A 16,896-nucleotide genomic window follows, 5' to 3' on the forward strand; every position below is an offset into this window, starting at 1 on the left:
GCCGCGAGCGGACAGCCGAGGGGGGGGAGGATTAAGTTTAGGCCACCCTGGGGGGACTTAGGGTTAGGCACCCCCCCGGGATGGTTAGGGTTAGGCTAGGGGAGGGAGGGTTAGGGTTAGGCACCCCCGGGGGGGACTTAGGGTTAGGCACCCCCTGGAGGACTTAGGTTTAGGCAGCGGGGAAGAGGGTGGTTAGGGTTAAGCACTTAGAGGGGGGATTAGGGTTAGGCACTTGGGGGGGGAGGTTAAGGTTAGGCAATTCCAAATAGACACAGTCCAGCCTCCGACAGCTGGATGCCTCCTTTTCCCCGCCTCATGCAAATCTAAACAGTTGGTCATACAATGTACATTTCGGTGCTTTAAGTCTCTGCGGTTCATAAGTTGAGAATGCATGTTGCGATCTTCACACCGATGGTACCGGGAAGCTGTTGAGAGGGTGCAGATCAGTATAATACCAAACACTGCTTACTTATCATGTATTAAACCTGAACTACTAAATAACCTTTATTTCACAGCAATTATAATAAATGAACAAACTTGAATCTTATACTTTAAAGCTTATGGAACCTTTTTTTCTAAATATGTAATGTGTAAGTATGCGGGGTTTGATAGAAAGACGTTAGTTAACTTGGGGCAGATGCGTGCGCATGAAGCTAATAAACTGTTTTCATACAGGATCTTATGCATTCGCTAATGTGCGACTAGTTCACAGCGCAATTGTGCGTATTTATGTGTGTATGAGGAATGGTGAAAGATGCAATTGCATGATGCTAATAGTAACATCGCCATATATACTTAAGTGTGAGTTTAGCAAAAAAATGGCACTGAGCGGCCACTCGCAAAATGGCGTCGTTACGATCTAATTTTAAGCTGATCTTGTCTCAGCCAATTATCCACTCTTTGATAGCGAACAACATGCTATCACAATCTGATTTTTAAAAATTAATTTAGGCTTACGTTTATATATAATTTAGTGTTATTTTGGGATGACACAAGGTGGTTCTTATTCCATCAACAATGTGTCTCTGAGTGGAGACATAAAACTACTATTATACGCACACCGCGGATCTTGGAAGATCATGGGGGTGATGTGGGGATGCATCAATGCTATAAAGGCAGTCTTGAAGGGGAATTGAGACTTTACATTATCTGAGGTGTTTTAAAAGTAACATTTCAATAATACATTCTATGCACGTCTAAATATAATACATTAGAGGATGGTATTTCCTAGTTCAGGGTTGTAATGCAGTTCTAAATTTACCTCAGTATTCATGTTGTCATTACTGACCACCATCATAATTTCGTTCTTTCGTTTTACTCTATTTTTACATTTTCCACACTTCAACACAATAGGAACACACCGGACACATATGCCAATTATTATGATGACAATCAGTATAAGGATCAAGAATTTGCCTATGTTGGCGATCACTTCCTGGACCCATTCTCCTAGACCTAAGAACCATTTCATGGGTTCAACCATTAGACCCATCCTTCTATCTTCTCCCCTACTTCAGCCACTGAAGCATTATGGTTCTTACGAAACTCCCATTTTAGCTGCAGAATTTCATCCATCTTCCGGTCTATCACCTCTTTGGGGTCGCTGGTATCATTGGTGACATAGGTGCAACACTTTACTCCAAATTGGGTGGCCAGAGTTACGCAATACCCTCCAGTAACAGCAGTTAAATAATTTAACACTATCCTGTGTTGCACCAGTTCTTTCTTGTACGCTTGCAATTCTCTCCCTGTATACCTGAATGTGTCATCGTACATCTCGGTGATATTATTTATCAATTTAGCAAGTTCCTGAATATATCTAAAATTTAATGTACCCCGAGCGATCCTGGTGGGATCCATTGCCACTAAAACTTGAAAGCCAGTTGTCTCACTAATTAACTGAGTGGCTTTATGCACGTCACCAGGTATCATATTTCGTTTGCCTCTGTGTTCATACTGCGTGTGAAGATATGGTGATGGTGTGTTTTTATGTATACCAAGCATTTCAACATGTGTGAGGGTCATAACTTCTGGGACTACTCTTCCCAGGTAACACAAACCTTCGGAACTCGGGGAGAGCCACTTATACGCCTTTCTTCCACAGATAAAATACACATTATCGGGGAGAACATAAGGAATGGTATGCATCATTATCATTAAACACATTTCCCTTGCAAACAATCCTATCTCAAGGTCTTCCATCTGGTACATGCAAGTCTCTGGTTGTATTATTTTAGCACAATAACCATCTGGTACCTTACCAATAATTTCTTTGGTGGAACTCAATGTATACCGGTACCTAAAATGTCTCACACTAGATTTAATTGAGCGTAACAGATCATGATTTATGGACTCATTATCAGCTCTCTGTGAGAAGGTCATCGTCTGATTATTCCCTGTCACTTCCCAACTCCCGGGTTTATTGGGGTTGGTTATGTTTAAACACAAAAGTGGTGAAAGGTGGTTTGGATGAAAGGAATTTTCCATCCAATGTTTTCCCTTTTTGCAATTCTAAAATTTCCGTGATATTCAGCGGAAATGGCACCAACCCTACATTATGCTTTCCCTGTGGCACATGTGAACACACCCAGCAATCAGTTTGATTTAACACTTTGCCTACCATGCTATGATAATCCTCTAAAGGATACCCACCCCAGTACGGGTTATATTTAGGCTGGCACCGTTGAATACAGTTCTCATCAACTAGGGACCCACAAAGCTCACAAATACAGGAATCTTCAGACGATAAACTTCCACACCGTCCCCGAGTATCCGGAATAACAGCTCTCTTAACAATAACAGTACTAAGATTGGTCAGACACTCCCTCGATTGGCATTGCACTCCTCCTGACTCCACTCCATCAGCACTGCCATCAGCTCCCATCTCCTCAACCGGTCCCCCGTCACAGAAACCGGATATCCCCGAACCAACCAGAATAGTGAAAACTCTGGAAAAGAATATGAAAATGAACACAGCAGACCAGTCCATTGTCACAACAAAGACCTGCAAATTTCTTTTAGTTCAGGTATCTCACTACGACCTTTTCAATCCTTCCGGAACAAGCTCGCGATAGACAGGTCCACGTTATCAGCCTTGTCTCCGACTTGTTTCTCCACCGGTTGATTGACCTTTTTGCAGTGAGTGGAATGGACCCAGGTATCTCTCTCAGCCACCTTCAAAGATGTAGTACTTGTCAGCAGCACCTGGTACGGACCTTCCCACCGATCAGTCAAACAACCTTAACGCAAGAAATTTCTGATCATAACATATTCCCCTGGTTCAACATCATGACAGTTAGTTTCAGGCATATCATTGGACAACAATTTCAGTTTCTGCTGCTGCTGTTTTAACTGCTTACTCATTGATATAAGATACCTTACAGTTACCTCATTGTTACCTTTCAAGTCTTCCTGTGGACTTATAATCAAATGAGGTTGTCTACCGAACAGTATTTCTTAGGGGGACAGATTTAGAGGGGGTCTAGGAGTGGTCCTTATACTATGCAGGACCAACGGTAACGCTTCTGGCCATCCTAGTCCAGTCTCTGCCATGATTTTACTTAACGTAGGGGGTGTGAAGTCGGCTATTAATACCCATCAGCTTACACATATTTTGAAAAACATCACCTGTGAAATGAGTACCCCTGTCACTCTCGATGATTTTAGGGATACCGTACCTGCATACAAATTCCTGAACTATTTTCTTGGCAGTAAACGCAGCAGTATTAGTGGCCGCTCGGTAGGCCTCAACCCAGTTGGAAAATACGTCAGTGCACACTATTACATACTTAAGATTCCTACAGGGTGGTAATTGGATGAAATCAACTTGTATTACCTGGAAAGGTCCATCAGTCAGTGGAATGTGGGACGGTTCGGTAGGGATCGTTTTCCCTATGTTCTTCCTCAAGCAGGTCAGACAGGAAATTGCTCTCTTTTCTGCTTGGGAAGAAAAACCTGGTGCACACCAGTATGCTCTCACCAATTTGCACATATCTTGCTTTCCCAGATGAGTCAGACCGTGTGCTGCCTCAGCCAGGCTGGGGTAATATGCCTTGGGGGCTACTTGCTTACCTTGTCCGTCCCTCCAGAGCCCGGAGGACTCTTGCCCACATCCCTTGGACTTCCAGATGGACTTTTCCTGGATTGAACACAAATTTTGCATCTCAATTAATTTCAGCATGTCAATTGTTTGAAAAGACATAATTTGTTCAGTTGGAGAAAACATTTTTAACCCTGCTGCCCATTTTACAGCTTCACCGGCTCTGTTGTTGCCCAGTGACACCGGATCATCCTCACATGTATGGGCTTTACATTTAATTACTGCCACCGTTTTGGGCAGTTGGATTGCTTTTAATAATTGTTTTATGTGTCTGGAGTGTGCAACTGGTGTGCCTACTGCTGTCATAAAATTTCTTAGACACCATAGAGCCCTGAAATCGTGCACCACCCTGAACGCATACCTAGAGTCAGTGTAAATGTTAGCAGACTTGCCTGCTGCCAGTTCACACGCTCTTGTTAGTGCTACTAACTCTGCCACCTGGGCTGAGTGAGGAGGACCAAGAGGTTCAGCTTCTCTGATGTCTGTGTCATTTACAACAGCATAACCTGTACATACTTCACCTGTGTCTGTTTGTCTATGACTCCCATGCGTGTAAAATGTCACATCTACATTCTCTAAAGGTTTGTCACGTATGTCAGGTCTAGCAGTAATGGTCTGATTCAAATATCCATATAATCGTGTGCATCATTATGTCCGCTGAACTCACCTCCCGCCAGCAACTCGTCTCCTTCCACCCTTTGTACATCATGTTGTACATATGGTAAATACGTTGCTGGATTCAGCGTGCTGCAACATTTAACAGTGATGTTTGCAGGTGCAATTAGAGCTAGTTCCCATTTGGTAAACCTAGCTGAAGAAACATGTCTGGTTTGGGCAGACTTCAGCAGAGCAGATACAGTGTGGGGAGTGTAGACAATCATATCATGGCCCAATACTACGTCCTCACTTTTACTCACCAATAGAGCAGTAGCTGCTACACTTCTGAAACAGGTGGGGAGTGATCTTGCCACAGTGTCCAATTGGGCACTGTAGTATGCTACGGGCCTACTGGCATCACCATGTTTTTGTGTGAGGACACCTGCAGCACAACCATCAGCTTCCGTACAATACAAATCAAAAGGTTTTTCATAATCAGGTATTCCCAATGCAGGTGCTTTTGTCAGACTATTCTTAAGATTAAGGAAAGCCTGCTCTGATTCCTCTGTGTGTATGACACGATCGGGCTTTGAGGAAGAGACTAAGGGCCTCATTCAGAGGCGGTCGTAGGATGCAAGCGGTCATTCTGAAACAGGGCAGCCGCTTGCATCCTGAATGGCCGCTTCCATGACGGTCGTTACGCTGTGGGTTAACACCCACAGCTCTAACGACCAACAAGGATGATGGTCGCGATGGTCAAGACCATCGCGACCATCGGGGCTTACGGCTAGACCCTAAGGTAGGGTCTCATCAACCTTAAGCCCCAGGGAGCTTCCTGCTCTGATCGAGCAGGAAGCTCCCCACTGACATCACTGATGATGTCAGTGGGGCCGCCCCCAAACGGCAAGCGTTCCTACTGTAACGCCTCCGTTTGGCTAGGCACACCCCAGGCCCGCCCTGAAAATGGGGCGAGCTGTCACTCAACATCGACAGCTCGCCCCATCTACGACGAGACCCCTAACGATGGATCACCCGTCGTTAGCCGGGTCTCGCGCATGCGCACAACAGAGCCGGCTCCATCGTGCGCATGCGCTGTGGGGCAACATCGAGTCGGTCGTGAGCGCTCAGCGCTCACGACCGACTCTGAATGAGCTCCTAAGTCCTGTAAAGGCAAGGCCAAAATAGAAAAACCTGGGATCCACATTCTACAGTATCCACACATTCCCAAGAAGGTACGAATTTGCTGCTGGTTCTGCGGCAGTGTCATGTTCTGTATGGCCTGGATTCTATCATTTGTGAGATGTCGTAACCCCTGAGTTAGGCAGTGTCCCAAATATTTTACTCTGGATTGGCACGGCTGTAGTTTGTCCTTAGCAACCTTGTGTCCTGTATGCGAGAGATGAAGCAACAAAAGTTTAGTATCATTCAAACATGACATAAACGAATCAGAACATAGCAATAAATCGTCCACATATTGAATTAGAACAGATCCATTGGCAGGTTGAAAAGATTGTAAACAGTCGTGCAAGGCCTGGGAGAAGATACTGGGGCTGTCGATGAAACCTTGGGGCAACTGTGTCCATGTGTATTGTACACCTCTGTATGTGAATGCGAATAAATACTGACAGTCAGGGTGGAGAGGCACAGAGAAGAAAGCAGAACAGAGGTCAATGACAATGAAATGGGTTGCATTTAGTGGGATCTGCATAAGAATGACAGCTGGATTTGGCACTACGGGGAATTGGCTCTCTACTACTTTATTAACACCTCTAAGGTCTTGTACCAGCCTATAACCCCTCCCACCACTCTTCTTCACAGGAAAGATGGGACTGTTGGCTACACTAGCTGTACGAACTAAAATTCCCTGTTGTAATAATCGCTCAATTATTGGAAAAACCCCTAATTCTACCTCCTGTTTTAGTGGGTACTGGGGAATTTTTGAAGCTTGCCTACCGCCTTTTAAATTTACCATTACGGGGCTTACGTTTGCCATTAATCCAGTGTCCTGTCCATCCTTAGTCCAAAGGGAATCTGGAATTTGGGACAACATTTGATCTACCTGAGATGGATTTTCATTTAAACTGGTAGAGTGATACATTATCCTTTGGGGAGTGTCCAACATATCCCGCACCTCATTCGCAACTCTCTCTGGGATATCTAGAAATACACCATCAGGGGTGCAATATATGACACATCCCATCTTACATATCTCTACCCAGCAGGTTAGTAGGAGCCGCAGCAGCCAGAAGGAAAGAATGCCTGGTATGCAACGGCCTGATAGTAACCTCTGTGGACTTTGTTAAAGGATAATGTTGTACTTTACCTGTTACACCCATTGTTGGTACTGTCTCGTTGGTCACCTGTAAATTAACGGGAGATTTTATCACTGACCTGGTCGCCCCTGTGTCTACAAGAAAAGGATATTTAGTACCAGCTACATCAACCATCATGACCGGTTCTTCCCTAGTACTTCTAGTTAACCTGACTATCTGTAGACTACAGGTATGACCTGACCCCTAGCGTTGGCTACCATTCTCCAATAAAGCATTAACGGCCACAATTGGAGCTGGTGCGTGTTGGACATATGCTGGTCTCTGTGCATATCCTTTATGAGGATATCCAGGTACTCTCTGGTTTGGGGGTCCTACCCTTTTTGCCGGACAGTATCTATTTAAATGTCTTGTCTGTTTACCATTAAAACACATTCGTGGATCGGATGAAGACATCGGTTGTTGTGAGGTTTGAGTAGGGGGGAAAGGTGGTGGATATGGGTAGGGATATGGACGATAAGGGTATTGTGGGAGGTATGTAGTTTGTCGGTAGTATGCGACCTGTGGTTGTGTAGGATACGTGGGAGAGGGTTGTTTTTGCTGTGGTGTGGGTTTAGTGAGGGCGTATAACTGTTCAGGTGTAAGTGTGTGTGTGGGTGCAAGTGTGTCTGTTGGCTGTGATGTTACCGTCATTCCTTCCAGAGCTTGGATACTGACAGCCATTAGTTTTTCGCTCTGGGTCTCTCTCTTCTTTGAGATGTTTTTATCATGTTCTATGGCAGATTCTTTGAGGGTATCTATTGTGACTCCCCTCCAGCCAGGCTGTGAGGTCTGAACCCAGGTCTTTAAGTTCTATTTAAGACCGTCCATGAGTATAGTGGCAATCATTCCCCTGTGGTGAGTGCTATCTTTAATATCCTCTAACCCAGTGTACTGGGTGATAGCCTGCAGAGTCTGGTCGCAATAATCTTCTGCAGATTCACTCTCCTTTTGCTTTATGGTGAAAATTTTGTTCCAGTTAACTACTACTGGAAAATATATACCCAATTGAGTTACAATGCGGGAAATGTTACCTTGGTTTACTTGGTCTGTTAAGGGAACGTCACCATCCAATACACAGTCCGTGATAAATTTTGTCACATCGATATTGCGTGGTAGACAGGCCCTTAACACCACACGCCAATCTTTATTAGTTGGCTCATGAGAACTACCCAAATTCCTCAAAAATCTTTGACATTTGGCTAGTTCCTTTTTGGGATCGGGGAAATCATTTATGATGGAATTTAGCTCCACTCTTGTCCAAGGACAATGCATTACCACTTCCCTCGTGGGCACTACACCGTTCGCATCTGCATTTCCATTCGGAACAGTTATTGTCCGAATGGGATGCAGACCGGCAGCGCTGCTACCTTTGACCTTGTTACCTGGCTGGGGGTTTAATCTGCTGCTGCTACGAATGGTATAAACAACTTCCTCTACAGATGCAGAGTGTTAGCACTTCCCTTGCTGTTACCGATGGAGATGGCGGCACCACTCGTGATTGTCGTGGTGCAGCATCTATCATTTGTACAGCATGGGAAATGGCAGACATTACAATAGGCTCATCATCCACATCATAAACATTTACTTTATGGTTGCTTAAGAGAGGGTACAAATTGATTGTTACATTTATGGGTTTTTTCGATAACTGTACTTGTACCCCCGTCCACATAAGGTGGTAGTGGTGCGCGTGAGCTGCTGGCAATACCTTCCGCAATGCTACCTTGCTGCACGTGCGCGCTATTTTGCGGCTCGCACGCATTGCAATCCAGCGCTGCGTGTGTATTTTCAGGCAATGTGTTTGCAACGCTAGTTTGCATCGCTTGCACATTTTTAAGCCACGCATCCCCTTCATGCTGCCACAATTTTAAACATTCATAATATTTTACCTTTTTACCTCGAGACCGCATCAGACTGATGCGGTCCCGGACATTATCCAATACATCCTTATCAAAACTACCAATTCTGGGAAACGGTCTAGTACTCTTCATCGTTATCTTAAACCATACATCACAATACCTTATTGCATAAGTACCGTACTTTGTATGCATAATACGACGGGCCGATCCAAGCGGCGCTTCCATTAGCAGCACATCATTGTCTAACATCTCTATTGTTTGCGTGGGTCCCATCTTGAGACAACTCCTACATTTTTCAATAAAGATTTAAACTGGTGAAAGACAGTCAAGATACTTTCACTTACCTGCGGACGCCTTTGAAAAAGGGTGTATCCACCAAACCCTATGAAGGACCTCTACGCGCCTTCACTCGCCTATGGGAGAGGAGCTGCTCCCACGCAGTAAATCCCTTTTTGACTACGTTTCAACTGCTAGGGTGCAGCAAAGTACCCTTTTTGTTCCAGTTGATTTCGGCCACCCTCTCGCCAGCTTACAATCACAATCTAGCCAAGATTATGCAGTTCAATTATAATGTTCAAATAAGCCTAACAGATCACACACATTGATTACTGAACACTATAATCACGTTGGGAGCCGAACCCTAACAAAAATAACAACCCATACACCTGCTCTGTGTAAAAGTAAACGGTATGCTGCTACCGAGTCACTAGGCAAACTCCTGCGCCTAGCACTTAAGGGTCCTACGATACCCTTAACATTTAGGTCCCGAGTTACGCCCTAAACGAACACTCACAGTTACACACTTTTTTCCTGCGCAGAAAAATACACGTTAACCCAGATATTGGCAACAATTGAAAAATGTAAACCTCAACGGTTTTGTTTAAACACGTGGCAGCACAACCGGAAATACGTATACGCTATTGTGCGACTAGTCGCATACACAATAATGCGACTACCACACAATCGTATGACTTAACCTTTAGCTGTGTACGCAAAAGTGCGCCTTTACTGTGCGCGCAAAACTGCGACTGAGCCGCATGCGCAATACTGCGGCGCCCCCTTTTAACGTGAAATACTATCAACGAAGGAAAACAAACTTTTTCCTCTCTTGTCCCTGGATTCTAGTCAGCGCACCTTGATTCACACGATAACGGATAGCGATCTCTCAGCACCGAGTGGTTGCAGGGAAAACTGTGTGTGGCCACTATCCACCCTTTGGTGAGATATCGATAACCATGTTTTATCGTGTGAGCAGGTAAGTGACCTCACACACGAGCCCCCAACTAAGGATACTGAATTTGAACCTCTATACGCTCCTGCCTATACCTTCTAATATCCTTCCTATAAACCTCTAAGGTTGACGCTATTTACGTACGCAGTCACACAGTAAATAAAGACTTTAGACCTTGAGCCTGTGTTTCCAAAGCACAAAGTATTATTCAAGTAAAAGTACAGTCAGTTACACGCTATGATCTAAGTACAATTTAGCGCAAAGAAATTATACAGACCCAAGTACAGTTATACATACGCATGCGCTTTGGACTAGATATCGGCATCAGCAAGAAACCTCCGTCAATCAGCATTCAGCAAGAAGACTCACTACTGGGGTCACTACACACACATTTATACCCTCACAGAAACAGACAACACAAAAGAGAGGCTTGTCGCTGATGCCATTGGCTCCCAAGGAGGATGCATCTGTTACAGAGCATTTAACAGTTTGATTCAAATAGGCACAGTCCAGCCTCCGACAGCTGGATGCCTCCATTTCCCGCCTCATGCAAACCCAAACAGTTGGTCATACAATGTACATTTCGGTGCTTTAAGTCTCTGCGGTCCATAAGTTGAGAATGCATGTTGCGATCTTCGCACCGATGGTACCGGGAAGCTGTTGAGAGGGTGCAGATCAGTATAATACCAAACACGGCATACTTATCATGTATTAAACCTGAGCTACTAAATAACCTTTATTTCACAGCAATTATAATAAATGAACAAACTTGAATCTTATACTTTAAAGCTTATGGAACCTTTTATGTAAATATGTAATGTGTAAGTATGTGGGGTTTGATAGAAAGATGTTAATTAACTTGGGGCAGATGCGTGCGCATGAAGCTAATAAACAGCGTTTTCATACAGGATCTTATGCATTCACTAATGTGCGACTAGTTAACAGCGCAATTGTGCGTATTTATGTGTGTATGAGGAATGGTGAAAGATGCAATCGCATGATGCTAATAGTAACATCGCCATATGTACTTAAGTGTGAGTTTAGCTAAAATGGCGCTGAGCGGCCATTCGCATAATTGCATCTTGCGATCTCATTTCCAAGATGGCGTCTTGCGGCCAGTCGCAAGATGGCGTCGTTACGATCTAATTTTAAGCTGATCTTCTCTCAGCCAATTATCCAGCTTCGACATAAGTTTTTGAATAGAGCGTATATTTCTCAAGCACAGCGAAGTCATATGCTCCCAGGTGAACCGAACAAGTGCCCAAAATATCATGCAACCTCAGCAAATTTTTTACATAATATTTGGCAGTGTCCTAAAATAAAGAAGTTTTGGTATATAGTTCACACTTTTATTACTCAGATTGCTAGAGTTAGATTACCATTTACTTGGGAAACTTACCTTTTTGCTGATTTTACCTCTTGGTCGCCAACACTTATTTCCCCTTCAATGTTACCCTTTCTCACTGTGATGGTCACTCTAGCAAAGAAACTAAGGGCCTGATTGAGACCCAGTCGCTCTGACAGAGCGCTCGCTCTGAATCAGGGCTGGGCTTTTTTTTTTTTTGGAGCGGCCTCTTGGCTGCTCGCATAGCTGTGAGTGACCACCCACAGCTATTGCGAGCGGCCAGGATGATGGTTGCGATGGTCAAGACCATCGCGACCATCGGGCTTGCAACAAGACCCTTGTGGTAGGATCTCGCCCATTGCAAGCTCCAGAGAGCTTTCGGCTCTAACAGAGCCGGAAGCTCTCCACTGACATCACTTGTTCTCATGGGAACGCCTCCGTCTGGGCAGCCACCCCCCCGGCCCGCCCACCAAAGGGGGTGAGCTGTCACTCAACATCGACAGCTCGCCCCCTTTGGTGCGAGACCCGGAGCGACGGAGTGGCCGTCGCTAGCCGAGTCTCGCGCATGCGCACAACGGAGCCGGCTCCGTCGTGCGCATGCGCTGTGGGCCACCATCGACCCGGTTGCGACCAGGTCTGAATCAGGCCCTAATTCTGCAGAAATGGATTTCTAAGGTAGCTCCTACTTTAGAGATGCTTAGATTGGAATTGCTCAACATTCTATATTACGACAGACGTACGGCGATGTATGATATTGAAAAAGGTGTTATTAGATACTATAACAAATGGGAAACTTACCTCAACTATATACCCAGTCAGACTTATGAGCAGATTACAAGGGTGTTTGAAAATACCACATGGTTACTATCACAAAATATTCCCTGAACGCACTATAAACGCGGAGGACTCCCCCCCAACCTTTCCCTTCTCCTTCTTTTTGTGTTTTCTTTCTTCTCACCAATTTCTTTAATTGGACTCAGTTATAAGATGTTTAGTTAAACTATATAAATTTTGAATAAAATAAAATTAGAATTCATGAGGAACAAGGCAAATATACATTCTTGACTGCATAATTCACCTGTTTTGTATTAACCAACCATAATTTTTGCCGTGAATGTAATTCTTTATATTATTGCTTTTGTTTTGACCTCTTTGAGTTCAATAAAAATTGTTTTTAAAAAAAAAAAATACATAAAACCAATTAAACAACAATAATGATCACAATAACTCCATGGAGATCTCCAAGTCTAATCTATGAATGACACTGTGCTTTTAAAAGGACTCAGGGCCTGATTCAGACCCGGTCGCTCTGACAGAGCGCTCGCTCTGAATCAGGGTCGGGTTTGTGTTTTTTTTTAGAACACCCTCCTGGTCGCTCGCATAGCTGTGGGTGACCACCCACAGCTACAGCGACCGGCCATGATGATGGTTGCGATGGTCAAGACCATTGCGACCATCGGGCTTGCGACGTGACCCTTGTGGTAGGGTCTCGTGGCCGCAAGCCCCAGAGAGATTTCGGCTCTAACAGAGCTGGAATCTCTCAACTGACATCACTCGTGATGTCGGTGGGGCCGCCCCCAAACGACAGGCGTTCTCATGGGAATGCCTCCGTTTGGGCAGCCACCCCCCCCGGCCCGCCCACCAAAGGGGGCGAGCTGTCACTCAACATCGACAGCTCGCCACCTTTGTTGCGAGATCCGGAGCGACGGTGTGGCCGTCGCTAGCCAGGTCTCGCGCATGCACACGACGGAGCCTGCTCAATAGTGCGCATGCGCTGTGGGCCACCATTGACCCGGTTGCGAGCGCTCAGTGCTTGCGACCGGGTCTGAATCAGGCCTTCAGTCCATATATTCATAAGATATCGCTCCTGGTTTTAAGCCACAAATCAGATGCAAATGGAAACATGAAAACTTGTACAGTCACCACTCTCCACTAATATTAGTAGTCAGCACTCAGTATTCTGTGCGGGATTAGGTGGTCCTGAATATCTCCCGTGCTGTAAAGAGTGGTGCGCTTGCACGCTGCCCGTATATACACCTGCGGGAGTCCTCCAGGGCAACAGATGCTGACGCTAGAAGTGGATGTCAGTAGCCTCTATATTCCAGATTGTATGGAGGATTCCCCAAGTGGACGGCAACAACAATGAAAAGTATATGGCAACCAGTCCCAGCGATGGCAAAGGGGCGAAATCACTAAGATAACGATTGTCCAGTCGCATAGTGCTTTGGATCCTCTAACCGGTTTCGCTCCTGTATAGAGGGCGGCGTGCAGCCGCTGCACCACTCTTTACAGCACGAGGGGTGTGTCAGGACTGCCTATTCCCGCACAACATACTGAGTGCTGACTACTAACATTAGTGGAGAGTGGTGACTATACAAGTTTTCATGTTTCCATTTGCATCTGATTTGTGGCTTAAAACCAGGAGCGATATCTTATGAATATATGGGCTGAGTCCTTTTAAAAACACAGTGTCATTCATAGATTAGACTTTGAGATCTCCATGGAGTTATTGTGATCACTATTGTTGTTTAATTGGTTTTATGTATTTTTATATGCAGTATTTGTTGGTACATATGTATGTGTTACATGTTCAAATATAAATGTTTGCAATATGGTTAGTCATATTCTACTCTGAATAAATATACATTGCATATAGAATAGATCAATAAATAAATATATATATATATATTATTATTTTTTTGTGAACATCAGACCCCCTAATTATTCTATTTTATTTTATAATTATAGATTAATGTTGTCTTAGCGCAAATAGACTGTTTTCTTCTTTGTATTGACGATATTAAAATTGAACCTCTATATACCCCTGCCTGTACCTTCTAACATCCTACTATAAACCTCATATAGTAAATAGAGACTCCAGACTTAGAACATGTGATTCCAAAGCACAAAGTATTATTCAAGTAAAAAGTACAGTCAGTTACACGCTATTGATCCAGACACAATTAGACGCAAAGGAATTATACAGACCCGAAGTACAGTATACATACGCATGCGCTCTGGACCAGATCCCGGCATTCAGAAAGAAAACCTCCGTCAATCAGCATTCAGCAAGAAGACTAAAGACCCAGTGCTTGAACACACATGTTTATACCCCCCAGGAATAGACAGGACAATAGTGAAGTTTCTTGCTTATGCCATTGGTTCCCATGGGGGAACCATCTGTTACAAAGCGTTTAACAGGCTGGTTAAAATAGACTCAACCCAGCCTCCAACAACTGGGGGTCTCTGCTCTCCTGCCCCCTAACAGTCATCCTAACAGTTGTTAATAAAATATACATTTTGTTGCTTGTAGTCTCTGCGGTCCATAAGTTGAGAATGCATGATGCGATCTCCACACCGATAGTACCGGAATTCTGTTGAAAGAGTACGCATCAGTACGAAACTAAACACGGCTTTCTTAGCATATATAAAACCTTAGTTATCAAATATCTTTATTTCACAGCATTTAAACTAACTGAACCAACTTAAATCTTATACTTTAAAGCTTATTAAACCTTATGTGTGAATATGTAGTGTGTGAGTATGCGGGGTTTGATATAAGGATGCTAGCTAACTTGGGGCAGATGCATGCGCACAAAGCTTAATAAAAACAGCGGTTTCATACAAAGTCTTATGCATTCGCTAATATGCGACCAGTTAACAGCGCAATTGTGCGTATTAATGTGTGTATGAGGAATGGTGCACTTAAATCTCACTAAGTGAACATCTAGCAGTGTGACATGCTGAGCCTGATAGTTCCACATGCCCACTCTGTCAGCAGTCCCCATACCTTTCCAAGCTCAAAAGAAAAACCCTTTATTCTCCCAGTCTCTTGTGTGAATGCAAATAGCCCAACTACATGACACAAACCTAAGATAACACTCTAGTCTTTGAAGTCATGTCATTGCAGGAAACTTGCTAATGTAAGGTGTGTATTCTAGCCGGACCACCTGGAGTGAGAGCAGACATTATGCAGAAAGCTTATCTACACAAGATAGTTGTCACTTGGCCATTTGCTCTATTCAGCTAATGCAATGCAATTTTGGCATACTGTAAAGCCATTTCTGAAATATATATCCAATACGTAAAGTAATTAAATGGGCTTTTGGTGAATCGCCGTAACCTATGGTGATGGTCACAGATGCATTCGCATGATGCTAATAGTATTATCGCCACATGTACTAAAGTGTGAGTTTATCTAAAATGGCGGTTAGGTGGCCATTTTGCAAAATGGCGTCGCTGCAATTCAATTTTAAACTGATCTTGTCTCAGCCAATAATCCAGTTTCGACACCCATTTTACTAATCTTCAATTGGAGGAGGAATTGTTCTTTCCCTTTTCTCCAGCGGCCCTTTTGCATATTCCTTGCGCAAAGATTCCTATAGGAATCACCCACAACATTTTCTTTATGGATACCTATAAAGCCTGGTCTGCTATAAACAAACGTCTGGGCTCAAACCCACATCTTACTAAATACATACCTCTCTGGGGTAACCCAGATTTTCCACCGTCCCTTACAATATCCCATTACAAGTCGTGGAAACAAAAAGGGATTGCGGCTATCAGAAACATTTTTGACCCCGGAGGCAATCTTTATTCCTTCCAACAAGTGAAGGATATTTATGATATTCCTAACTCACCATTTTTTTTTATACCTACAAACTAGACATTATATCAACAGTAAAATACCTTCTGGTTCGTATGCATCACTACTAGCTCCATCTACCCCTTCCCCTCTATATGTGAGTTTATCTAAAATGGCGCTTAGGCGGCCATTTCGCAAAATGGCATCTTGTGGCCAGTCGCAAGATGGTGTCGCTGCGATTCAATTTTAAACTGATCTTGTCTCAGCCAATAATCCAGTTTCGACAGTATGTCTTTGTTACACCATAGTATGTGATGGTGTAAGTGTGTATTCACAAGCACACATGTCACTTTGCTGCTATTAATGAAAAATATTTTTGGTAATTTGACTGCAAGAATATATATATATATATTAGGGGTGAGCGGGTTCGGATTTCTGAAATCCGAACCCCCCCGAGCCCCCCCGATCCGAGTCCGATCCGAGTCAGGCTCGACTTTTCCCGCCTGACTCGGATCTGACATCGAGGCAAAACGTCATCATCCCGCCTTCCGAGTCTCGCGGGTTTTGGATCCTATATAAGGTACCCGCGTCGGCGCCATTTTCTCACTCGCCTGTGGACAGTGAAGAGGGAGGGTGGGAGTTAGTGCTGTGTAGTGTAGTGTAGTGTAGTGCTGCTGTTGTCCACTACTTCAAAGTCCATAGGGGCTGGCTGTGTTGTGCTGTGCTGCTGTTGTTAATAGGGGCTGTGTCCACTACTTCAAAGTCCAGAGGGGCTGGCTGGACTGTGTTGTGCAGTCAGTTCTCCATAGGGGCTGTGTCCACTCCAAAGTCCTGTGCAGTGTCCCAGTCCTAAAGGGGTGCTGTAGTGTTG

The sequence above is a fragment of the Taudactylus pleione genome, unplaced genomic scaffold (assembly GCF_031769625.1).
Source record: "Taudactylus pleione unplaced genomic scaffold, aTauple2 ptg001060l, whole genome shotgun sequence".
Classification (NCBI taxonomy): Eukaryota; Metazoa; Chordata; class Amphibia; order Anura; family Myobatrachidae; genus Taudactylus; species Taudactylus pleione.